This window comes from Choloepus didactylus, chromosome 8 (assembly GCF_015220235.1).
Source record: "Choloepus didactylus isolate mChoDid1 chromosome 8, mChoDid1.pri, whole genome shotgun sequence".
NCBI lineage: Eukaryota > Metazoa > Chordata > Mammalia > Pilosa > Megalonychidae > Choloepus > Choloepus didactylus.
In genome coordinates this window covers 113,202,372-113,229,718 of record NC_051314.1, presented here as the reverse complement: position 1 = coordinate 113,229,718, position 27,347 = coordinate 113,202,372, and positions in this window count along the sequence as shown.

Below are 27,347 nucleotides of genomic sequence, written 5' to 3'. Positions count from 1 at the left end.
ATTTTCATGGAATATTTTTCCATCCTTTCATTTCAACCTACTTTGTCTTTGGCTCTAAAGTGAGTCTCTTGTAAACAGGATATAACTGGATCATGCTTTTTTTAAATCCATTCTGCCGATATCTGACTTTCGATTGCAGTCTAATCCATTTACATTTGTAGTAATTACCGATAAGCCAGGACTTACCTAAGCCATTTTGCCATTTACTTTAAGTCTTATACCATTTTTGTCTCTTGTTTCCTCTGTTGTTGCTTTCTTTTGTGTTAGCTTATGTTTTTCAGTAAAACATTTTGATTCCCTTTTCATTTTCTTTTCTGTATATTTTTTAGCTGGTTTCTTTGTAGTAACCATGGGGTTCAACATTTAACATCCTAAATATATAACTATTTATTTTGAATTGATAGCAACTTAACTTCAATTGCATACACAGTCTCTGCTCCTATACCTTCCCTCATTTATTTATTTTTGTCACATATTTATTTTTGTCACATATTCTACCTTTGTACTTTTTATGCTCAATGACATAGATTCATGATTATTTTTAATGCATTTGTATTTTAGAAAATATGAAAAAAATTACAAATGAATACTGGCATTTATATTTGCACATCTAGTTATCTTTATCATGATCTTTATTTCTTCATATGGCTTCAAGTTTCTGTCTAGAATCATTTCATTTTATACTGAAGGACTTGAGCATTTTTTTTTTGGGCAAATCTAATGATAACATACCACCACAGCTTTTGTTTATCTGGAAATGCCTAGATTTCTGCCTCAATTTTTGAAGCACCATTTTGCTGGCTATAGCATTCTTAGTTGACAGGTTTTTTTTTTCCAGCACTTTAAATATGTCATCTCAATGCTTTCTGGCCTGCATGGTTTCTAATGGGAAATTGGCACTTAATCTTCTTGAGGATCCTTTGTGTGTGATGAATTGCTTCTCTCTTGCTGCTTTTAGGATTCTCTCTTTATTTTTGTCCTTCAACACTTTGACTGTAATGTGTTTTAGTGCAATTCTCTTTGAGAGTATCCTGTTTAGAGTTTGTTAAGGTTCTTGGATGTGTCTAGTCATGTCTTTTATCATATTTGGGAAGCTTTTAGCCATTATTTCTTCAAATGTTCTTTCCGTCCCTCCTTCTTTCTTATCTCCTGGGAGTCTCATAATGGATAGATTGATACTCCTCATGGTGTGGCACAGGTCCATTGGGCTTTTTCATTCTTTTTTTTCTGCTCCTCAGACTGAATAATCTCAGTTGTCTTATCTTCAAGTTCACTGATTCTGTCTTCTGCTGGTTCAAATCAGTTTTTGAACCACTCTAGTGAATTTTTAATTTCAGTTATTATAATTTTCAGCTCCAGATTTCTCTTTGATTCCTTTAAAAACATCTGTATGTTCATTGAATCACTCCTTTTGTTCATGTATCATTTTCCTGATTTCCTTTAGTTCTTTGTCTATGTTGTCCTTTAGCATGCTAAATTTTGGGGGGAGCATTTACTTAACATCTTTGATTAGTATTTCTAATGGCTAGGCTTCCCCAGGGTTGTTTTCTTTTGCTTTATTTTTTAACTTTGAATGGACCATCTCTTTCTGTTGTTTTGTATACAACTTGTGAATTTGGGTTGAGGTCTGGATATTTGAATATTTTGATATGTTAACTCTGGAAGTCAGATTCTTTTCCTTCTCCAGGGAAGAAAGCTGGGCTTTTTTCTCTCTCTCTCTCTTTTTTTTTCTTTTTGAAGGCTGTAGTGTAAATTGACTCTGTGTTGGGGCTCTCCATCAATGCCCAACCCAGTTTATACTGAGCCTATAAATCAGCCAGAAGTGTACCTAGAGGGCCTTCCCAGTTCTTTCTGGGCTTGTGTCTTGCCTTGGGCATATACAGTAGCTTTCAATTCCCCTAGTTTACACTGAAGCTCCCAGGGCATACTAGGGAATTGATTGCCCTTGCCTACCAGGAAAAGATTCTCTTCCCATTTTCTCCTCATGGTCCCCAGGCACTGTATCATATGTCACAATTACAGTCTTTCATCTAGTTAGCTGTAGTTTCCTCAGTTCCATGCCACTTTTCCACATGCTTCTCTGCTCTGAGTGAGTTCCAGGTTAGGCAAATCAGACAAGTGCTTTGACTACTTACTTTCACCAGACTGGTTGGAATAGACATACAAATACACTAAATTTGCACATTAGCTGTGCTAGTTCCCTCCTTAACCATATACCATAAAGCTATTTAAAAATAAATAACATATTACTTTATTGTAAAAATGAGGGTTTTGAGCCCAACAGAAAATGTAAAATTGATGATTTCATTTTGAGAATCATAGATTGTATAGTTCAAGATAGATGAAAAAGGGGTCACTAAAAGAGAGAAAGATTAGAGTTGGAAGAGAAAAGAATCAAGAATGGAATGTTAGGGAGTGTTTATAATAGAAACTGAGAAAATGTGCTTGAAGAGTTAGATAGCAAGGTTGGATTTCTGGAAAACGTAATGAAAGAGTTTCAAAAATAAGACAAAATCAAATCATATAAAATAGAGTGGCTGAGAAAGATAAAGGCTAAGGAAAAGTCATTAAGGCCATTAAGAAGTTATTGGTGGATTTTCAGAGAGACATTTCAACAGAGAGTGGTAGATAGAATCCAGATTGTAGTTTATTTGGGTGTGGACTCACAACAAAGTAGATACAGTGCTTATTGATGTCTCCATGTTGTTTGGTGGTAATGAATAGGAGAAAAACAAGATGGTATGTTAAGAAAAACATAAAAAAAAATATAGGTCTCAATATTTTGTTTTTGTTTAATAGGCAATGGTATTTACAGACTAAAAGGAAATAAACTCGTATGGAGAGATTAAAGACTTTGATGGAATAATGTTTTGGATATTAATAAACTAAAAGGAAAGAAACTTTCAGATAGAAAGATTAAATACTTTGATGGAAACCATAGAGTAAAGAAGAAAGTAGTAAGAATTAACCTTGGGATGGAAAGTGACACTTTATTATCTGAGAAAGGAAAAGAGGGAAAAAGTATGTCTGAACACACAAATAAATTTAGGACTGGGAGGAGGCAGATTAAGAGAAATAATGTTTAGCATTGATTTCAGTGAAGTGGGGTCATTTATTAAGACTAAAGATAGCATGAGTAGGCATTTGGAGGTTTGAACAATGTAGGAAAAGTACTATAATTTCCTTTGGGGATTTTTGTTTGTCAAAGATGATTAAAATATAACAGCAGAATTTAGAGAAGAGCTGAAATAACTTTAATTTATAGTTCAGAAACTTAAAATGTGGTGTTGTCTGAAATGTGTTCCCAATGTGGTATAATTATAATTGTTGCAGGTAAGGTCTCCTGGAGAGCTAACTCTGAGACATAAATTTGCAAGCAGGTTTGTTGAGTAATGCTCTGAGAATCAACACCTGTGGGGGAAGAGAAGGAAGCAGGTATGGACAAAAAGAGATGTTAAGCTATGGTGCAACCTCTTCAAAGATCCCAGCTAGTCCCACAAGGTGAGTGCCCTGCAGAGCTGTCCTGGGTTGAGGTGTGGTGCTATTTTAACCCCACATTGATCCATCATTGGATACAGGCCCAACCCTGGGAACCCAGCCCCTCTTTCAGAGTTTGAAAGTAGGGCAAGGGATTGTGCCTTTTAATTGGGGTGGCTGCCCTCAGTGTCATGATCTTTCATCCTGTTTTTTTGGTTGTATAGATTGAACAATAAATACACTTGTTGGCTTCCCATCTGCCTTGAGCCATGACATACATGTTCTATTAACTCTCTCCACAGCTTTTTCCCACTAGCTTGCCACCAATTATGATAATTGCATCATAACTTACCTCTGATGGATAAGCACTGCCACCTAGCCTCTATTATGTTGCTATTGCTACCAGTGAACCCAGTTTTGTAACATCTTCTTCTACCATCTGTCATGGTATCTGGATGAGTGCCACTACCAAGCTTCTCAGTGATTCTGGTGCTCCCCTTACCAGCACATATTTTATTGCTTACATAAATGGAGTAATTTTGGGGCACTTCCATGGAGCATAGCTATCCAGTTCGTTGTCTGGCTTATAATTTGTCTACTTTAGAATGTTCAATTCTCTGAGTAATGTGGTCACTTTTTCCACTATGTGCCATGGGAGTTCTGGCAATTCTTTGCTAAGTGTGGATCATCACTTTCTATAAGCTTTAAGTGCCATGCCAGCAGCATATTAACATCATGTCCAGGGGAATTACCAGGATATTGACTAATATGCTAAAGGAAGCTTACCAATATTGATAAACTCCCATATGTTTTGACCACACCCCTTTGATTTCCATATTTATTTTCCTGGCTTCTGTCGGCATATATAGGCTGGGTTTGTAGTTCCTTTGGGATGTTGTCCCTCTTCTCCTTTAGCGGGCCTAACTCTCCTGGAATGACAATGTTGTAACCATTTTTTCAGCTGTACTGTTAATTAAAGTCCATGGTTTAACTTAGGGCTCATTGATTGTATAGTGTGGTTTAATGGATTTTTTTTTTAAAATTTTTATTCTGCTATCATATAGACAATCTAATATTTCCCCTTTTAATCACATTGAGATATATATATTTCAGTGCTGTTAATTATGTTCACAATGTTGTGTGACTATTACTACCATGTGTTCTAGTTTGCTAATGCTGCCAGAATGCAAAACACCAGAGAAGGATTGGCTTTTATAAAAAGGGGGTTTATTTGATTACACAGTTACAGTCTTAAGGCCATAAAGTGTCCTTTATGTAACACATCAGCAATCGGGTACCTTCACTGGAGGATGGTCAGTGGTGTCTGGAAAACCTCTGTTAGCTGGGAAGGCACATGGCTGGCGTCTGCTCCAAAATTCTGGTTTCAAAATGGCTTTCTCCCAGGATGTTCCTCTCTAGGCTGCAGTTCCTCAAAAATGTCACTCTCAGTTGCTCTTGGGGCATTTGTCCTCTCTCAGCTTCTCTGGAGTAAAAGTTTGCTTTCAATAGCCTTCTTCAAACTGTCTCTCACCTGCAGCTCCTATACTTTCTTCAAAGTGTCCCTCTTGGCTGTAGCTCCTCTTCAGAATGTCACTCTCAGTTGCACTGAGTTCCTTCTGTTTGTCAGCTCATTTACATGACTCCAGTGATTTAATTTAGACCCACCCTGTATGGGTGGGGTAACAACTCCATGGAAATTACCCAATCAGAGTCATCACCCACAGTTGGGTGGGGTGCATTTCCACAGAAACACTCAAAGAGCTAGAATCTAATCAACACTGATACCTCTGCCCACACAAGAGTACATCAAAGATAATGACACTTGGGGGACATAATACATTCAGACTGGCACACCATCCATTACCAAAACATTTCCATCATTCCAAATAGGGACCTGTCTATTTGAAGCCTTAACTTCCCATTCCCTATCCCACCCAGTCCCCTGGTAACCTGTATTCTATATTCTGACTCTATGAGTTTGCTTTTATTAATAGTTTCAATCAGTAAGATCATACAATATTTGTTTTTTTTGTGTGTATCTGACTTATTTCACTCAACTTGATGTCTTCAGAGTTCATCCATGTTGTCACCTGTATCATGACTTTATTCCTTTTTATCGCTGAATAATGTTCCATTGTTATGTACATGCCACATTTTATTTGCTCATTTATCAGTTGATAGACATTTGGGTTGCTTCCATTTTTTTGGCAGTTGTGAATAATGCCACTATGAACAGTGGTATGCAAGTATCTGTTCACATCCCTGCTTTCAATTCTTTTGAGTATATACCTAGTAGTGGGATTGCTGGTTCCTCAGCTTTCTGAGGAACTGCCAAACTGTCTTCCAGAGCAGCTGCCTCATTTTACATTGCCAATAGCAATAAATGAGTGTTCCTATTTCTCTGCATGCTCTCCAACACTTGTTATTTTCTGCTTGTTTTTTTCTTAATAGCAGCCATTCTAATGGGTATGAAATAGTATCTCATTGTGGTTTTGATTTGCATTTCCCTGATGACTAATGATGTTGAGCATCTTTTCATATGCTTCCTGGCCTCTTGTATATCCTCTTTGGAGAGATGTCTGTTCAAGTGTTTTGTCCATTTAAAAAATTTTGTTGTTGTTGTTAAGTTGAAGTATTTCTTTATATATTCTGGATATTAATTCTTTATTGGGTATACGGTTTCCAAATATTTTCTCCCATTGTGTAGGATTTTGTTTTACATTCATGATGAAGTCCTTTGAGGAACAACTGTTTTTAATTTTGATGAGGTCATATATATATATATTTTCTTGTGCTTTGGGTGTAAAATTTAAGAAACCACTGCCTAACACAAAGTCCTGAAGATACTTTCCTACATTTTTTCCTAGAAGTTTGATAGTTCTAGCTTTTATATTAAGGTGTTTGATCCATTTTGAGTTGATTTTCATATATAGAATGAGGCAGGGATCCTCCTGTTTTTGCAAATGGAAATCCATTTTTCCCAGCACCATTTGGTGAAGAGACTATTCTTTCCCAAGTGAGTGGTCTTTGTCCCCTCATCAAAAATCAGCTGGCCATAATGTGATGGTTGATTTTGGAACTCTCAATTTCTATTCCACTGGTCTGTAAGCTTCTCCTTGTACCAGTACCATGCTGGTTTGATTACTTTTTACTTTGTAATAAGTTTTAAGATCAGGAAGTGTGAGCCCTCCAACTTCATTCTTCTTTTTCAAGGTGGCTTTCGCTATTTGGGACCCCTTGCCCTTTCATATAAATTTAATGATTGGCTTTTCCATTGCTGCAGAGAAGGTTGTTGGAGTTTTGATTGGGATTCCATTGAATCTATAAACTGCTTTGGGTAGTATTGACATATTAATGATATTTAGTCTTCCAATCCATGAACACAGAATGTCCTTCCATTTATTTAGGTCTTTGATTTCTTTTAACAGTATTTTGTAGTTTTCTGTGTATAAGACCTTTGTGTCCTTGGTTAGATTCATTCCTGGAAATTTGATTCTTTTAGTTGCTATTGTGAATGGAATTTTTGCCTTGATTTCTTTTTCCAATTTTTCATTACTTGTGTATAGAATCAGTATTGATTTTTAGATGTTGATCATGTACTCCACCTCTTTTCTGCATTCATTTATTAGCTCTAGTAGCTTTGTTGTGGATTTTTTCAGGATTTTCTGTTTTAGGATTATATCATCTACAAATATGGAGTATTACGTCTTCCTTTCCAAGTTAGATGATTTTTATTTCTTTTTCTTGCCTAAATGTGCTGACAGTAACTTCTAGTAAAATGTCAAATAACAGTAGTGACAGTGAGCACCCTTATCTTATAACTGATGTTAGAAGGAAAGCTTTCAATCTTTCACCATTAAGTAGGATGTTAGCTGTGGGCTTTTCATATATGCCCTTTATCGTCTTGAGGAAGTTTCCATCTATTCCTAGTTTTCGAAGTGTTTTTATTAAGAAAAGGTGCTATATTTTTTTTCAAATGCCTTTTCTGCATCAATTGAGATGATCATGTGGGTTTTATTCCCTCATTCTGTTAATGTGGTGTATTACATAAATTGATTTTTTTTATGTTGTATAGAGTTTGCATACCAGGGATAAATGCCACTTGGTCATGGTGTTTCATTCTTTTAATATGCTATTGTATTCAGTTTGCTAGAATTTTGCTGAGAATTTTTGCACCTATATTCATAAGAAATATTGGTTTATGTATTTTTTTTTTTCTTGTGGTATCTTTATCTGGCTCTGGTATGAGGGTAATGTTGGCCATGTAGAATGAGTTAAGGAGTGTTCCCTGCTCTTCAATTTTTTGGAAGAGTTTGAACAGAATTGGAATTATGTCCTTTTGGAATGTTTGGCTTTGAAGCCATCTGGATTTGGACTTTTCTTTGTTAGGAGGTGTTCCGGTTTGCTAATGCTCCTGTTATACAAAATACCAGAAATGGATTGGATTTTATAAAGGGGGTTTATTTGGTTACAAATTTACAGTCTGAAGGCCATGAAAATGTCCAAATCAAGGTATCAACACAAGTGTACTTTCACTGACGGAAGGCCAATGGCGTTCGGAAAAACCTCTGTTAGCTGGGAAGGTACATGGCTGGCGACTGCTGATCCCAGGTTGTGTTCCAGCTCTTCTGTCAGCTCCTGTGTATTCTTCAAAATGTTGTCCTTGGGGTGCTTTGTCCTCTCTTAGCTTCTCTGGAGCAAACTCTGGGCTAGCATCTCCAAAGTTTCAGCAAAAGTCTGCTTTCAGTGGCTGTCTCCAAAATGTCTCTCTCAGCTGCTCTTAGCTCCTTCTGTTTGTAAGCTCTTCTGTAGGACTCCAGTGATTAAATCAAGACCCATGCTGAATGGGCAAGTCCTCACCTCCATGGAAATAATTAAATCAGAATTATCACTTACAGTAGGGTGAGTCATATCTCCAGGGAAACTTAATAGAAATATTCCACAAGACTGGATTAAAAGATCATGGCTTTTTCTTGGGGACATAATATATCCAAACTGGCACAGGAGGTTTTTGATTACTGAGTCAGTGTCTTTTCTAGTAATTTGTTTGTTGAGATCTTCAATTTCTTCTTGAGTCAATGTAGGTAGTTTGTGTGTTTCTAGGACTTTGTTCATTTCATCTAGTTTATCTAATTTATTGGCATATAGTTGTTCATAGCATCCGCTATAGTCCTTTTAATTTTTACAGGGTTGGTGGTAATGTCCCCCTTTTTGTTTCTGATTTTCATTATTTGTATCCTCTCTCTCTTTTTCTTTGTCAGTCTAACTAAAGGTTTGTCAATTTTATTGCCCTTTTCAAAAACCAACTTCTGGTTTTGTGATCCTCTATAATTTTTTTATTTTCTATTTCATTTATCTCTGCTCTGATATTTTTATTTCCTTCCTCCTCTTCACTTTGGGTTTAATTTGCTCTTCTTTCTCTAGTTCTTCCAGTTTTGAGGTTAGGTCTCTGATTTGAAGTCTTTTTTTCTTTTTTTATGTGAGCATTTAGAGCTATAAATTTCCCTCTCAGCACTCACCCTAGCTTTTAATTGATGACTTACAAGCATCAGACTTTCACTATCTTTTTTTTTTTTTTTTATACCAGAGCATCAATTGTCCCCAGAAACTGCCATCCAATTTCATTTTCCTTGAAATTTCTATTTCCCTGACATTCTCAAAGTCTGGATACATTGCACTCTCTGGTGCATTTCTTTCCACCGGTATACCATGCTAGTTCACCACTGGTGAAAGTTTAAACAATATTATTACCTACCTTGATCCAGCTTCCTTAGAATCCATATTCATACCTATTTTTCTGGCTCATTCTGGTACATGTTGGGCAGGTGGTAGGCTATGGAGGACCTGGAGCCATCTGGGACCTACCACCAATGATGGGATCTTCATTGCCAGCCAGCCAGGTGGTATTCCAACACCAAAATCCCATCTTAGCATCTGCATTTTTAGGACACTACCTCTGGGACAAGATTAATGTGCAAGAAACATTTTAGGGAGTACTTTTGGGGTCAACATTTTTATTTTTTTTTAATTCGGTTTTATTGAGATATATTCACATACCATTCAATCATCCATGGTGTACAATCAGTTGTTCACAGTACCATCATATAATTGTGCATTCATCACCACAAATTTTAAACATTTTCCTTACTCCAAAAAAATATAAAAATATGAATAAAAATAAAAATAAAAAAGAACACCCAAAGTATTCCACCCTCCACCCTGTCCCACCCTATTTTTCATTTAATTTTTGTCCCCATTTTCCCACTCATCTGTCCATACACTGGATAAAGTGAGTGTGATCCACAAGGTTTTCATAATCACACGGTCACACCATGTAAGCTATGTAGTTATACCATTGTCTTCAAGAATCAAGGCTACTGGGTTGCAGTTTGACAGTTTCAGGTATTTCCTTCTAGCTACTCCAATACACTAAAAACTATATAGCACATAAGAATGCCTTCCAGAATGACTTCTCAACTCCATCTAAAATCTCTCAGCCACTGAAACTCTGTTTCATTTCTCTTCCCCCTTTAGGTCAAGAAGATTTTCTCAATCCCATGATGCTGGGTCCAGGCACATCCCTGGGAGTCATGTCCCACGTTTCCAGGGAGATTTACACTCCTGGGAGCTACATCCCATGAGTGGAGAGGGCAGTGAGTTCACCTGCTGCATGGGCTTAGAGAGAGAGGCCACATCTGAGCAACAAAAGAGTTTCTCTGGGGGAGACCCTTAGGCACAATTACTGGTAAGATCGGTCTCTCCTTTGCAGTAAGAAGCTTCACAAGGGGGAGCCCCAAGATCGAGGGCTTGGCCTACCAAATTGGCAGTCCCCAATGCTTGTAAGAATATCAGTAATAACCTAGGTGGGGAAGTCCCACATTTCCGCACTTTTCCGCAGTTCCTTGTGTGTGTGTGGGGGGTGGTGGTGTTGCAATTACATTTTTATTCTCTGCCCAAATTACTTTGGGATGTATTGGGGTTTCACAGTAACCTGTACAAACCTACCAGATCTCACTTCTTATTCAAAGTTCCATGTAATTATGGTGTTTGAATAAATTGACAGTACAAGTTAAGTTATTTAGTATGCTACAGAAAATATAGATCCTGCACCAAGTAAACATCTCTTCCCTTGGTCTCATACAGAAATTGAAGTTTTAAAACACAGTCAGTATAGTCCTTTACCCTTTGGCCTGATTTGCCTTAGTCCTAACCAGATCTGCTTCATTCATATCTCTAATTGAAATCTGAGCTCTTTCTCAGCTTTTTTAACAGCTGCCGTATGAGGTAATACTGACATTCATAGCTGCCAAGCCCCAGCTGAGTTTCTGGTATCACAAAGATACCCAAAGATCCAGGGACTGACCAAGTTATACACAAAGAGCTCAGCATCTCAGAGTTTAGAGATAACCATTACAATCAGGAATAGAGATGACTGCTGGAAGAGCTCACAGTCTAGGGACCATTACAATAAGCATTCCCCTGATAAACTGTGTTCTAAGATTCAATTCTCAGAGCTTGCACATTATAGTTAGTCCATATTAATGAGGCATTATCATGTCTGTTCCTTCATTTCTGGCATACTTCACTCAAAATGCTGTCCTCAGGATCCATTCACCTAGTTGCATGTCTCACAATTTCATTCCTTCTTGTGGCTGCTCAATATTCCATTGTATGCATACACCACAGTTCACCATTCTGTTCATCAGTCAATGTAACCTTAGGCCAGCTCCACCCATTGCAAATCGTGAATGCTGCTTCCGTAAACACCAGTGTGTAAATAAATGCCCATTCCTGCCCCTGCTCTCAGATGTTCCAAGTACATACCCCATAATGAGGTTGCAGGACCTTTGCCCCCCACATACTTAGCTTCTTGTGGAACCACCACACTGCCTTCCAGATGGGCTACACCATTCTACTTCCCCACCAACAGTGAATAGGTACATCCCTCTGTCCATGTTTTCTCCAGCACTTGCATCCCTGTTTATTTTTTTTCCTCCTGCAATTTTATAGATATATGTTGATATACCATACAATCATTCACAGTGTAACCACTTAGCTTTCATTCTTTTACATATAGGGTGCTATACTTACTTTTATATGAGAAAAAAAAGGTTCTGATTTTTTTTTTTTAATTTGAATGTAATTAAAGAATGTACTTTCAGGAAATTAAACAGCAGCAGAATGAATTGTAAAAACCACTAGTCTAGTCCAATGCCTTCCTTTGCAGACTGAGGAACCAATGTCCAGAGAGGGGAAGGTCACACAGCCCAGCTGCCTAGCTGGGGATACAACTTGGGCCTTTCAACCCCTCCCACCCCGACAGGCGCACGTGCACACACGTGCACACACACTGTTTACTAGTACTCTTTCGTTCACTAACTTGCATCCTCAGGAATTGCCATCTATTTCGGTTCTTTATCCAAACAAATGAATATTAGGGGCTTGAAAGTCCATCATGAGTCAAATAATTAGCCATCCAGAGCATTTTCTCTGTGCCTTGCTTCCTGCTCTGTATGGTAGCAATCTGCAGCCAGTCCTTCTGCTCCTACTAGACCATGAGCGCCTCAAGGGCAGCAACTGTGTCTCCTTGCCATCGTGTCCCCAGCCCCTAACACAGCCCTGACACAACAGAAGAATTTAGGAAATATTTGCTGAATGAGTTAATGAAATCAGACGTTTGGAGGCACAGCCTAAAGAATGTAATTCAAAAAATGAAAAAGCGACCAGATGAATTGGAACCATGATGGGAGTTCTCAACCTCTAGCAGCTTGCTGATTTCACAGAAGGCAGCTGACCTGCTGTGTGAGGCCAGCACATTTCCAGGGGTTCTCCCAACCGGAGTCGGGAGCAGGACTGGCATCTGGCCACCGGCCAGCAGGGGGCAGGCTGGTCTCATGGATGGAGCCCCAGAGGGTTGCGCTCACCCAGCAAGCAGACTGCCAGAATCAGCGTTTCCCATTGGCAAGGGCTCTGAGCAAATATCTAGTCCAACTCCTCTTTGTCCAGATTGGGGTCAACATTTGTGCGGAAAGGACTGGCAGAGGGAAAATTTGGGCTGTGATACATTCTCCACCTAGCCGCAGAAAACTTCACAGGGACCTCAGAAGTGGGAATGGTGCTTCAGAGTTGTCTTGAGTTGGGGTGAGGGAACCATACAACATGTGCACTGACTAGTCATTTTATAGGATTATGTTCATGGGTGTTGCAGCTATCTTCAGCTGAGAGAAATTCCTGGAGAGAGCTGGGAGCTGACAGCTGTCATCTGGCAGTACTTCCAGCCACTGGGAAATAAATCCTTCAGTCTTGAGGGGGTATCTAGTTGCTTATCACAGAATCTTCTATAGTAATCAGTGAGCCATAACTTCAATCACATATTTCAGGCAGTTATAAGTTTTTGGTATCATTCTCTTTTCCCACTGATATAAAAGAAGGTATTAGAGAACTGGAAGGCATTAGGCACTGAAGGTAGCATAGAACCACATCTGATGGGATTGCAGAGAAAGGTCAAGCTGCTGAGGGCAAAGAAAAACTTCTCTAATTCCATGATTGCATCTAAGTTCTGCGTTCATTCAATTGAGAAGAAATGGAAACAGAAGTATATGTATTTTATTTTTATTATTTTATTATTATTTGTCCTTCAGGAGCTTAGTGGCATTATTGCTTAATTCTACAACACGAATGCTGCTTTGTGTGGTTTGTGAAAATTTCTTAAACTAAATAAAGAAGGTTTGGTTTCAGAGGATTCCTTTTTGAAGTGTCATTTTGTTGGAGATCATTAATAATGTGAATGTATTTATTTGTAGGTGTTGCATGTTTGGTTCTTCGGGATGCAGACTCAGAGTGTTTAGCATTCAGGCTGTGCATTAGGGAGCCCCTTGGGGTCAAATCTGTGGAAGAAGCAGGGATGGTGGTGGTGGGGGGGGAGGGGGGGAGGAGCCCAGCTTTGATGCAGGCCCTGTAGCCTTAGTTGAACCCATGGGGAGCTCTGGAGCTGAAAAGGACTCTCACAAGGGTCTCTTGTTAGGCCAACATTTCCAGTACTTTATGCCTTTATCAATATTTGGATGCAGGCTTCTCTTGAAGGGGCGAGGGGGTGCTCTTTAGCTAAGGCAATCCCTAGGAGACTGACAGTAGAAGGCTGCCCTTTCCACAGTGGGGCCACAAGATCCTCCTTGTGACTTTCTCAGTCATATGGCTCGTAAGTGGTAAGAGATCTAGGTTTTCTGACTCCCAGTTAGGAGATCTTTCCTCTTTCACAGGCTGTCTCTCACCTCATGTGACTACCTAGGGGACCAGCAACAAGCTTGCCAATGTGCTCTCCAAGGCCTTGTTCTTGGCAGCAGTGGCTGAGCTGTGTGGACTTCATACAAAAGTAATATTTTTGAAAAACCTCAGGTGGCCTAGATTTAGCACAGTAAGCTCCAGGGTTGTCTGAGGCAAAGGATTCCTGGCATAGTCTTTGCTAATTCTCCAAGTTCTTGCAGACAAATTATTATAAATCTGAGGGGACACTGCCAGCCTGCTTCCCATTTTTGTGCATTTCCAGGGTGGATGCTGAGTTTGGCGTCTCACTGGCTCTCTTTGCTGCCTGAATCTGTCGGTCTTGATCTAAAAATAGCCCCAATCCTACTGGGGTCAATGTGGGTTGACTAGGGTTCAACTTCTCTGTGACTCTGAAGAGGATGGAGAGGAGTATGAAGGGAATCATAAAAGACAAGAAGAGATTCTGTTTGGTGGGTAAAATGGATGGCTTTATCTGTGCTTTAGAAAACAACAGAGATTGCCTCAGGAAAGCTGGGTTAACATAGAGGAGGTTATGTATTAACGTGAAGAGAGCAAAGAACTGTTATGCAGCTGTGTAGGCAAAACAGGACCAAGACAATGGCTGACGGCTGAAGGGCCAGCGTGGAGGAGAGCCACGGGCATGTCCAAGAGACTAAGCTCTGGATTCTAGTTTGGACTTTGCTACTCACTAGGATGTACCCTTGGGTCAAAGTCTTGGTCCCTTTTGGTTTTAGTTTCTCCATCATTAAAACGTGTATGGTGACCTCTGATTTGCCTTTTTCCTGTGGTTGTTACAGGAAGCCAATGAAATAATAGACGTAAAAATGTTAAGTTCCTTATAAAAAAATAAATGGATTTATAAGGCCCTCTCACATGAATTCCAGAGAAATTGTTGAGACGTTGGGATATATATGGAATAGACAGTAGAGTCCGGAAGATCATAGATCCCAGAGGTTCTAGTTATCTTAGGAAGGACTGCTTGGAGGAGGAAAACCAGTTTAGTCTAGTTCTTTTTTTCTAGATTCCAGGAACTTTGTCTCATCTATTACTTTGGAAATCTTTCTGGAAATTGAGAATTCTCTAGGCCCTTATAGGTGGCTTTACTCTTGTCCTGTCTCAAATCTTTTGGAAAAAAATGAGGTTCCCTTGGAGCATCTGGAAGTTCAGGAAATGAGTCAGGATGACTGAGAATAGCTAGTGATGCAAGATGACATGAATTCAACAAAAATATGTTCTTGGTGTAGGAATTTGTTAAGGTTTGAGAACGAGATCACGTCTTTTGTGAGAACTCACTTAGCCAAGTAGTAATTATATTTTGGAATGAAAATTCTCTACGAATTCCCAATGAAGATATATTCATGAGAAGACTGTAATATTTCCTGGAAGACGTAACAGAAACAGGACCATCTGGTCTATTGAAGATGATCTTCTGACTCATCTTATTATGTCTGGTCTATCCTGTTCCAGTCCATTCTTCACACGGTGGAAGAGTTATCTTTCTAAATCTGATCATGCCACATTCCCTGTCTAATTCTGCTACCTTTAAAATCCAAATTCTTCAGCCTGTCGTGTACTGGTATCTAGGGCAGATATCATGTCTGCCATGTTCAATGTTGTCCCCACATTACCTAGGATAATTTCTAGCACATAGTATGTACTCAATAAATATTTATTTATGAATAATTCATGATTCAGTCTTAATCCACTTTTCCAATGACATCTGGACTGTTTCTTCTAGTGTCACCTGTTGGGGACAAGTTGCTCACTGTTACTAGTATTAGTTTGCTCATCTCAATCCCATGTCTTTGACATACTTTTCTTGCTGCCAGGAATACCTTCCCTTATCACCTGTGTGTTTGAAAACATTCTATTGATTCTTTAATATACAGCTCAATTGTCATCACTTCTAGGAAGCCTTTCCTGACCCTCACTTTCTCTCCACATTTTGATTCCACTTTTTTCTTCCCTTTTCCCCCATTCAACTTTGTTCTACAGTGGTCACAATTGGCATGCTGTAGAGCAGTGATTTCCATGTCTTTCTCCCTCACAAGCTCTTATCTTATTCATCTTTGTACTGTCCTAGTTCCTGGTCATAACAGGTGCTTAATAATGTGTGCTGAATGATTAAATGGATGCATTTTATGTTGAACCAGATAGTTAAACGATTTGTTTACCATGTTCTCAATGTGGGGTGTAATTAAAAAACTGGAAAAAAGATGGACATTTTGAAGAGCAGGTGCTACACCCAAAAAATATTCCTTCAGATAGTTAACTGTTCTCAGTTTTCAAGACGGAGACCAGCTACATGTCTCATTGTCATGAATCTTACAGGCTCAAGCACTTATCACAAGTTTAGACTCTGGTGTTAAAGAGATTTGGTCTTGACATGAAATATCTTCTGATTTGGGAGAATACCTCTCTTCTGCTCTTCTAAGGGCGCTGACTGTACTGTCAAGCTCTTGTTCAATATTTCACACTTCAAAAATAGACCAGTTGAAAGAAGGTAATAACTCAGTAAATATTTATTTCTTCTATTGGAGAAACAATTTAAAATATTTGTGTATTGTATATTTGTATATTGGATGGAGGAGCTTTGGGTAAAAAGGATAGCACCCAAGATAATGGCTCAAATAAATAACATGGTCATTGGATTTTCTTAGGTACTATGTCTTACACAGAATATATATTCAATAAATAACTACCGAATTGCCTTTTTCATTTCATTTCTATTCTCCATTTTTTACATTTATTAGTCTTAATAACACCAGTCTTATTGTGTTTTGTGTTATCATGTCTTCATGATACCAGATAATCACATTGAGACAACTGTAAGATCTGTGGAGTTAATTTAAGGCTAAGTCCTTCACTTTGTTATCACCTCCCTGGTTAGCTATACAGTGAGGTATAGTGAATTCCTAGTTCTCTTAGAGACCCTGAGGTTTCTTTCCATTCATTTGTTATAAGCCACTGTTCAACCCCCAGTTTGCCTTTCCTCGTTTATGTATTTGTATATAGGGTCTAGATTATCCATGTATTACAGGCTCCCTCTCTCAAAGGAACTCATTGAACCCATTGTTATGAATGTTCAAAGGTTGACCATATTCTCCCCTGTGTTCCATCATCACAATTAATTGGTACCTGCCATAATTAGTAATTAAAAAAAAAAAGCACTTACTATTTCCTATAAACTTTTTTAGAGGCTCCTGCATATGTCATATACGTTAATCAACACAAAAGCCTTGTGAGGTGAGTGTTGTCATTCCCATTTTGTACAAAAGAAAATGGCCTAAGAAAGATTTTGTTGCTTTGAGATCGTGTATCTAGTATTTATTCATTTGCTCAATATTTACTGAGCTTAATGCAACACACTGAGTTTATAATTGCCAAAAAAAGGTCCTTGCCTTCAGGGAACTTATATTGCAGAGGAATGTAAGGACAGAGCCTTTGGCTTCAAGGCTGACACTCAGCCGAGCCCCTCAGGCTGTAAGGTCCTTGAACGTAGGGTCCATATTCAGAGACTATGTCAATTCAATCAGTGAATTGAATGGAATTTTGGAACCAGAACAATGCCATTCCTTGTTTGCTCCTTACTGGATATTTTAAAGGAAGGGTATATATGCATGGGTAGAAGAGAAGGACAGCTCACTTCTTGCTGATTTCCCTCCAGCGACTTTTCTCTGCCCCCAGTTCTCACCAGTGATCACTTAGCTGAAGTCTCTGTAATTTCTGGCTTCCCCTAATATACTTCAAACGTATAATGGTACAGGAAACACATTATCTAGTAATTTCTCATTGATATCTCAGCACAAAAGGCTTATCAGACAACCAGCAGTGGCTGTTTTGGGTAGAGGGACAGAGGTCTGAAGCATAAGCCAAGAAAGCAGAAGTCCAGGTAGGCTGTCCTGGCTGAGGCCCTTTCCTTTCTGTGCAAGGGGCTGGGTCTGGTCTAAGTAACCAGAGCAAATCACAAGGCCTGGGGCAGTGGGGGTGGAGATATATGCTGTGATAGTTAATTTCATGTGTCAGCTTGGCTAGATTATGATGTCCAGTTGTTTGGTCAAGCAAGCACTGGCCCAATTGTTACTGTGAGGGTATTTCAAGGATTTAAATCATCACTCAGTTCATTACCTCTATGACTGATTACATCTACAATCGACAAGGGAGATTGCCTTTAGCAATGAGAGAAGTCTCCTCATCCAATCAGTTGAAAGCCTTAAAGGGAGAACTGGTGACTTCAACAGTTAGAACGAAAAATTTCCATCTCTGTTCTAGAAAGTCAACTTCTCAGGGGAAATTCGTCATCACTTTCATTGGAGTTCCCAACTTGTAGCCTGCCCTGTGGAATTCAGACTTGACAACCTCACAGCTGTGGGAGCAAAGTCCTGTAATAAATTTCATTACACGCACACACACACACACACACACACACACACACACACACACGCCCCTCCGTAATGTTGGTTCTATTTCTCTGGAGAACTCTTATACATATATAAAGGCAAAAAGCCCTAAGGAACTTCAGTGATATATAGGCAGGGTGTGTGTGTGTGTGTGTGTGTGTGTGTGTGTTTGTGTGTGTGTAACTATGTGTATGTTTCATAGGCTTTTCCCAAAGCACAATTCATACCCAAGAGGTGTCTTTCATAACTACTAAAAACCAACACTTCAGGGAAACCTGTGTTTCTCATTGGATTTGGCTGCTTTAAGACCATACAATTTATATAGTGCTCACTTCAGGGGACACCATTATAGATTTTGTGTTAGGGTGGGTTGGCAATTCATGAGAAAGCTAGTAGCTGTATATTATTCATTGCCTAAGCAGATGCTCCCAATCATGAAAGGATCGACTTCTCCAATAGTTCCCATCTTTCAGTTAAAAAAGAATTAAGGGAAGAAATGGAGCAAACAGCGTTTTATGGGTAGTTTCTTCATCTAAGCTGTCAGAGTAGCTTTGTGGTCTTAATTTAAAACCTAGTATAGAGAAGGGATACTTAGAGGTGGGAAATAAGATAGTGTTCCACACAGCAAGCTAAATGAAAATGTGATTCTTAATGACTCTGGGAACAATGCATTGTGATATTTGTGAATAGCAGCCTGCAAATCCCATAAAAGAGGAGAAAGTGTTTCTTATTTTCTTACTTTTGGAGCCAGGAGGATTTCTAGCTGCGTGTAATTAAAGGAAGTGACGTGGGTATTTACTCAATAATGCTTTGTAAAGTTCCTGGGAAATGACGGAATAATTCTGATGAATTTTAACTAGCTATTGAAATGTATGTCATGATATTTGCCAAGTTTTATTTCTTGTCTATTAACCATATTAATTCGTTTTAAAAGGAAAGTAAACTCCTAGTAAATACTTAATATTTATCATACTTCAGATGGCCTAAGCCAACCTAATTAAATAAATATTTATTGAATGTCTACTAAGTGCCAGGCATGACGCTACATGTTAGGAAAACAAAAAGAAACTCCCTCCCCCACCCCCGAACTCATGGAGCTTAATATCTGGTTGGAGAGACAGGCATTGAAACAACAGGGAATGTGGATACATACAAAAGTACATTGTTGATCAGTGCTATGCAGGAAAGTCATACAGTGCTATGGCCTGATCTGGGGTCCATTGAAGGCTTGCCCTGGGGGAAATAGCATTAAAACTGAGACATAAAGGATGAATAAGGGTTAGCTAGGAAAAGAGTAACGGCAAGAGTCCTCAAGAAGGGAATATGGCAGTTTCCAAAGTCTGTGGTGAAGGGAAGCAGTATGGAAAATGGGGCAGGGGTGAAGTGTGTGACATATGGGACAAAATAGGCTGGAGAATCAGGGTTTAAACCCTATGAGGCTTATATGGTCTGTGCTTAAAATCTTGGTCTCTGTCTTAAGGGCAATGAGAAGCTGTTATGGGTTTTTTTATTTTTATTTTTATTTTTTATTATTATTATTTTTATTTTGAAATAAATTCACAGGTATATGAACAGTTGCAAAAACAATACTAGCCCCATACACAGAATTCCATCATACCCTGACGCCCCTCCCCCGATAGCTCAATCCACCAACTTTAACATGCTGTCACATCGCTATTTCTTTCCTTTCCTCCCTCCCTCCCTCCCTATCTATCATCCATCATATATTTCTCTGTCTTCTGAACATATGAGAGTTAGCTGCACACATCCTTGAGCATTCACTATAATTCACATATACACTTCCCATGAACAAGAACATTCTTTTATGTAATTCCATTAAGCGCAGCTAAGAAGTACAATAGATTCAACAATGATACAAAGCTTACATTCTATATTTCCTTTTCTTTATGTCTCAACTGTGTCCCTTTGAGCTACCTGTCCTCTATCCTCCAGTCCCATCTAAGTTCATCCTTAGTGTTCAGTTGTCATCTAGTTAGACTGTCTTTTTTTTTTTTTTTTTCACTTGTGGAAACATATACATAGTCTAAATCTTCCCCTTCCACCCCCTCCCTAGCCTTCCATTAGTGGGATTAATCACATTTAGAATGTTGTAATGCTCCTTCCCACCATCCATTACTAGAAATTTCCCTTCACCTCAAACAGCAACCCTACACTCATTTCTTAACTCCCCATTGCCCCTTCCCCCATTTCTCTTAACCCAAACTCCACTTTTCATCTCTATGGTTATATTGTCTGATAATTTCTTTGTGTTTACTGTGGGGCTTAAAATTAACCTCTTAAATCCATATCAATCTTGTTTTTCTTTGATACCACCTTCACTTCAATAGGACACATAAACTATGTTCCTATACTCCTTCAGTCCCCCACTTTTATATAGTTGTCTAAAATTACATATTTTACATTGAGTTCACAAAACCACTGATTTGTCCTTGGAGTTTGTGTATTTTATATCATGTAGGAAGTAAATAGTGGAATTACAGTTCAAAAATTATTGACTTCTATTTGTATTCCATTGTGGTTGGAGAATGTGCTTTGAGTGTATTCAATTTTTTTAAAATTTCTTGAGGCTTGTTTTATGTCCCAGCTTATGGTCCCTTCTGGAGAAAGATCTGTGATCACTAGAGAAAAATGAGTGTCCTGGTGATTTGGGATGTAAGGTACTATATATGTCAGTTAAAATTCTCTATATCTCTTTCTCCTTTCCCTGTCTCTCCGCCAGCAGGGCTCCCCTCAGAATCTGAAGTAGGGTAGGTCTTTAATCGGCAAAGTCTCTCAGCATTTGTTTGTCTGTGAAAAATTTAAGCTCTCCCTCAAATTTGAAGGAGAGTTTTGCTGGATAACGTATTCTTGGTCGGAAATTTTTCTCCCTCAGAATTTTAAATATGTCATGCCACTGCCTTCTCGCCTCCATGGTGGCCGCTGAGTAGTCACTACTTAGTCTTATGTTGTTTCCTTTGTATGTGGTGAATTGCTTTTCTCTTGCTGCTTTCAGAACTTGCTCCTTCTCTTCAGTATTTGAGGGTCTGATCAGAATATGTCTTGGAGTGGGTTTATTTGGATTTATTCTGTTTGGAGTTCGCTGGGCGTTTATGCTTCGTGTATTTACATTGTGTATAAGGTTGGGGAAGTTTTCCCCAACAATTTCTTTGAATACTCTCTCTAGACCTTTACCCTTCTCTTCCCCTTCTGGGACACCAATGAGTCTTAAGTTTGGAGGTTTTATTTTATCTATCGTATCCCTGAGATCCATTTTGATTTTTTTGATTTTTTTCTCCATTCTTTCTTTTGTTCTTTCATTTTCTGTTCTGTAGACTTCTAGGACACTGAGATATTGTTCAGCTTCCTCTAGTCTTGTATTGTGAATATCCAGAGTCTTTTTAATTTGGCCAACAGTTTCTTTTATTTCCATAAGATCTTCTATTTTTTTATTTACTCTTGCAATGTCTTCTTTATGCTCTTCGAGGTTCTTCTTTATGTCGCTTATATCCTGGGCCATGGTCTTCTTGATGTCCTTTAAATCCTTTGCCATGTTTTCATTCCTCGATTGTAGTTCTTTGATTAATTTTGTGAGGTATATTATAGTGTATCTTCGGATATTTTGATTTGTGTGTTTGGAGTTGGATTCTCCATATCTTCTGGTTTTATCATTTGCATTAAGATTTTCTGTTGTTTTTGGCCTCTTGGCATTTGTTTTGCCTGATAGCATTCTTTCAAGTTGTAAAGAAAAAGGGATATTGATCTAATTTTTCAGGAACACAGTTTGGTGACGTACACTTTCTCTAACTAACCAGCAGATGGCGTCTGTGAGTCACCTATATCCCTCAAGTCAGTTCTCAACCTTGTTCCTGTGGTGTGTGGGGAAATGATTCTTGTGGGTTAAGTTGGAGAACTCCATTTGGGAGTGTTGCTGGAGCCGTCTGCCCTGAATGTGGGGCGTGTGTCCGGGTGGCCAGGGAGGAAGGGCAGTTTTAATGTTCAAATCCCCCAGGATCCTGGAGATTCAAGGCCGCCACAAGAGTCTAAGCCTTCATTTCAGTTCAGTTCAGACCCTCTCTCTCACTGATCCACAAACCACCGGACTTGGCGTAGAGTCCCTGGGTTCTCCGAGTGGATCCCCCTTACCAGCCGTGCTCCTCCAGGAGCTCAGCCGAGGGAATGCTGTGCTACGTCACCAGTGTGCACCATCCCACAAGGGAAGCCCCGGGCCATGCAGTAGCACGCTCTCAGCCTGAGGTGGAAATGGCCGAACGGGGCTTCTCAGCACCCCCCTCCTCGCACAGTTCCTCCTTCCCAGCTCCGGGACAACTGGCAGGGCTCTGGGCTGTGGGCATGGCCCCGGGCAGGAGTTTATCCAGCCCTCCCGAGGGGCCAGCTGCTAGCCGCGGGGTTTCTTTCTGCTTCCGGCTCTCCCCTCCGTTCTCCCGGACCCAAGGGTATCTGCTGCGGGCTATCTTCCCAGCCAGACACTGAGAGGCAGGCCCAGCCCCCTCTTCCTGTGTTTTACTGTGTGGTTCCCACAATCGCAGATGCAGCCGCTCCTGGGTTTTTCCCTTTTTTTTTTTTTTTAAAAAGCCAGCCGGTCTCCAAAGGCTGAACCCTGGTTTTCCCAGCCTGCCGCGCGGCTGCGGGTCTTCCAGCCAGCTTACTCACTAGTTTCAGAATGCCGACTCCTGGTTTCACCAAGTATATGGCCCCTCTGGAGCTAGGAGCCCTCGTCCAGCTGGTGAATCGCTGTAATCGCTATTCTAGGTCACTTTCTGGTTTTTAGCTAGTGTTTTTCATGGAGGCGTTTTTTTCGCCCTGTCTCAGCTAGCCGCCAGCTTAGTTTCTCCCACTGTTATGGGGTTGTAATAGCAGGAGTCAGGGTGGGGTGAGGGATGATACAATCATAGCTCTGCTTCAGAAGCATTACTTGGGTGCAACGTGGAGGATAGATTGTAGAGGGGCAGGAATGCTGGCAGGGAAGCAGGTAGGAGGCTCTGTGGAAATCCAGATGAAAAATGTTAGCTAAGACTGTGGATGTGAACATGCTTTATGGTTTGTCTAAAATGAGTTATTCACAATACTTTCATGCCAGGCTCACATGCACACACATACCAGCACACACATGGGAAGCTGATGATTTGTGTTATGTTTGGGAACCTGCTCTTTAGGGTCCAGGCTTGGTCCAGTCTTCTCTTGCTTTATGTTTGGGAAGACGAATGAGTTTTAAACTCAAGTGCCAACTCTGGTTGATTGGTAGTGGATTCCGGGAGAGTGATACGGAGAAGGCTCCTGAAATCACATTTGGGTCTAGCAAGAAAGAGTGCCCCCATAGCTCTGTGACGCCTTCCATGGGTCCAGAGCTGGGAGCAGTGGCATATGTTTTCTGTTTCTTCTCTATAATGCTCTCATTTTCTACCAAGATTTCATTATCTATCTGATGCTGATTCTCAAACATGTGCCTTTAGATGAGTTCTCATTCCTGCTTCCTTGATATCTTAAAGTCACCTCAAACTTAATGTGTCTCAAAATTGACTGCATTATTTTTCTTTGTCAAAGTTATTATTTCAGTATTTTTCCCTATTTTAGTTAACAGCATCACCATCATTCCCTATTCCTGAGCTAGAAATGTAAGATTCATCCTTGCTTTTCCCCCAACTTTCCCCTCTTGCATCTATTTGATAAAATGTTCCACCAGTTATACTTTATAAATGTCTCCAGAATTCTGTCTCTCCTGCTACCACTGCCAGTCCCAGTCTGCTGTGGAAACCCTCCTGGACATTTTTCATTTCAGTTATTGTGGTCTTCAACTCCAGGAGTTCTCTTTGGTTCCTTTTTAAAATTCCTATCTCTTTACTAAGTAAGTTTCTCATATTCCTCATTCACTGTTTTCCTGATCTCCTTAGTTCTTTCTCTGTATTTTCCTTCATCTCCTTGAGCACTTTTAAAAGGCTTTGTTTGCTATGTCCACATTCTCATCTTCTTTTTTGGTGTTTTCTGGTTTTTTATCATCTTTTTGATGGGCCATCATTTCCTGTTTCTTTGCTTGTCTTGTACTCTTGCACACCAAACCTTTTAATATTTTAGAATGTTTATTCTTGGATTTATTCCCTGAGATATCTGTTTCTTGGTTTTGTAACTAGCTGGTGATATGACAGATTTTCCTGAGTTACAGGCATACTATCAGGGAAGTCTGCCCAAGGTGAATGCAAAGTGCAGGGTTTCCCTTCTCTTTTCTGGGCTGGTGTCTTGTTCTGGGCCTATGCTTGTTGCTTACTTTGGGGTTCCCCTGTTTACAGGAGTTTGAATGCCCACTCTATTTCCCAGGAAGCAGACCTTCTCCCTCTTCCCACTTAAAGCAGGTAATACTTTGCCCTACAATGTCTGCCTCAATAGTTTCTTACACAGCTTTCCTGTAGACTCAAATTGCTCCTGCCTGGAGGGAAAATTCTGGTAGGGGTGCATGCTGGAGAAGAGTTTCCCAAGTCGGTCTTTTCCAGCTGAAACAAGGCCAGGGACCCAAGAACAGGGTGCAGACTCCAAACTGCCCTGGGGAGGGGATCAGGAAGGGCACCAGGAGCTCCTTCCACAGCTCTTTAAAGGTGCACTTTCTTGACCTGCCCAGCAAATGCAGCCCTTGAACTAGCCTCATCAGCCCTGAGGAAGTGAGGTTTCTGTAATTCTTCTCGGCTGCCTTTTCTTTTATTTTCCTTCATCAAATATAGATTTTTTTTTTTAATTTTTATTGAGATTGTTCACATACCATACAATTGTTCGAAGATCCAAAGTGTACAATCAGTTGCCCCTGGTACCTTCATACAGCTGTGCATCCATCACCGCAATTAATTTTTGTTCCGTTTTTAGAACATTTTCATTACTCCAGACAAGAAATAAAGACAAAGAAGAGACAAAAAAAGAAAAAAAAAAAAAGAAAAACAAAAAGGAAACTCAAATCCTCCCATATTCCTAACCACCCCCCCTCCATTGTTGACTTGTAGTATTGGTATATAGTACATTTGTTACAGTTTATGAAAGAATGTTAAAATACTACTAACTGTAGTTTATAGTTTGCAATAGGTATATATTTTTTCCCTATATGCCCCTCTATTGTTAACTTCTAGTTATAGTGTCATGCATTTGTTCTGGTTCATGAAGGAGATTTCTAATATTTGTACAATTAATCTCGGACATTGCCCACCACAAGGTTTACTGTTTTATACGTTCCCATCTTTTAACCTCCAACTTTCCTTCTGGTGACATGCATGACTCTGAGCTTCCCCTTTCCACCACATTCACGCACCATTCAGCACTGTTAGTTATTCTCACAACTTGCTACTGTCACCTCTGTTCATTTCCAAGCATTTAAGTTCATCCTAGTTGGACATTCTGCTCATACTAAGCAACGACTCCCCATTCTTTAGCCTCGTTCTATATCTTGGTACCTTATATTTCATGTCTATGAATTTGCATATTATAATTAGTACATATCAGTGAGACCCTGCAATATTTGTCCTTATGTGTCTGACTTATTTCACTCAGTATATTGCCCTCAAGTTTTTGTCAACCCATTTTTTTTTAAAGATGGTTTTGTTCACAAGCCATACACTCCATCCTAAGTAAACAATCAATGGTTCCCTGTATAGTCACATATTTATGTGTTTACCATTATCAAATTTGAGGGAGCGCTTAAATTTTTCACAGACAAACAAATGCTGACCGATTTTGCTAATAAAAGACCTGCCCTACTTCAGATACTAAAGGGAGCCCTACTGACAGAGAAACAAAGAAAGAAGAGAGAGATATAGAGAAATTTAACAGACGTATATAGAACATTACATCCCAAATCACCAGGACACACATTCTTCTCTAGTGATCACAGATCTTTCTACAGAATAGACCATATGCTGGGACATAAAGCAAGCCTCAATAAATTTAAAAAAGTTGATATTGTTCAGGGCACATTCTCTGACCACAATGGAATATAAATAGAAGTCAACAACCATCAGAGACATAGAAAATTCACAAACACCTGGAGGTGAAAAATGAGGGGGAGATGAAAACATTCCCGGGTCATCAAAAGCTGATGGACTTCATCACCAATAGATCAGTCCTATAAGAAATGCTAAAGGGAATTGTGCAGGCTGAAAGGAAGGGACACTAAACAATTGACTGAAGCCACATGAAGAAATAAAGATTTCCAGTAAAAATCACATGGTAAATATAAATACCAATACTACTGTAGTTTTGATTTGTAACTCCACTATTTACGACCTACAGGATCTAAAGTACATAAACTGTAACGATAAATCAGTAGTTTTGGACTCAATGTAAAATATGTAATTTTTGACAAGAACTACATAAAGGTGGGGGAATGGAGGAGTATAGGAACATAGTTTATGTGTCCTATTGAAGTTAAGTTGGTATCAAAGAGAAACAAGATTGTTATAGTTTTAAGATGTTAAATTTAAGCCCCATGATAAACACAAAGAAAGTATCAGAGAATAAGACCATAGAGATGAAAAGTAGAGTATGGGTTACAAGAAGTGGGGGAAGGGGCAATGGGGAGTTAAGAAATGAGTGTGTTTGTGTTTGGGGTGAAGGGAAATTTCTAGTAATGGATGGTGGGAAGGTGATGGCATTGCGACATTCTAAATGTGATTAATCCCATTAATGGAATGCTAGAGAGGGGTTGGAATGGGAAGATTTAGGCTATATATGTTTCCACAACTGAAAAAAAAAAAGAAAGTCAGTATGGGTCCTTACAATCCCACATATACTCTTGTTGTAGTGGGTTGAGCTGGTGTGGCATTGGTGCATGAATGGAGCTTCCAAGGGTATGAGAATAATTTGTTCTCTTAATTAGGATAGTTCCTTTCACTTTATTTATACTACACTTTGTTCAGTGAAACCTCCTTTCATATATTATATGAAAGCAAGTTTCAGCTGTCTTGATGAATTATGACAAATTCCAAGAGTTCAGAGTACAAATTACTATATATGTATGCCTCTGTATGTGCACACGTATGTTTGTTAAAATGTGACAATCAGCGGAAACTGTTCTGTTCGTAGATGTGAACACTAAATTGCTATTAAACTTTATTCATATACTGTGCAAAAATAAGATGATAAAGCTAGGACTCCAGAGGGACCCAATTTAATATCAGAGAGGCTAGTATGATTAAT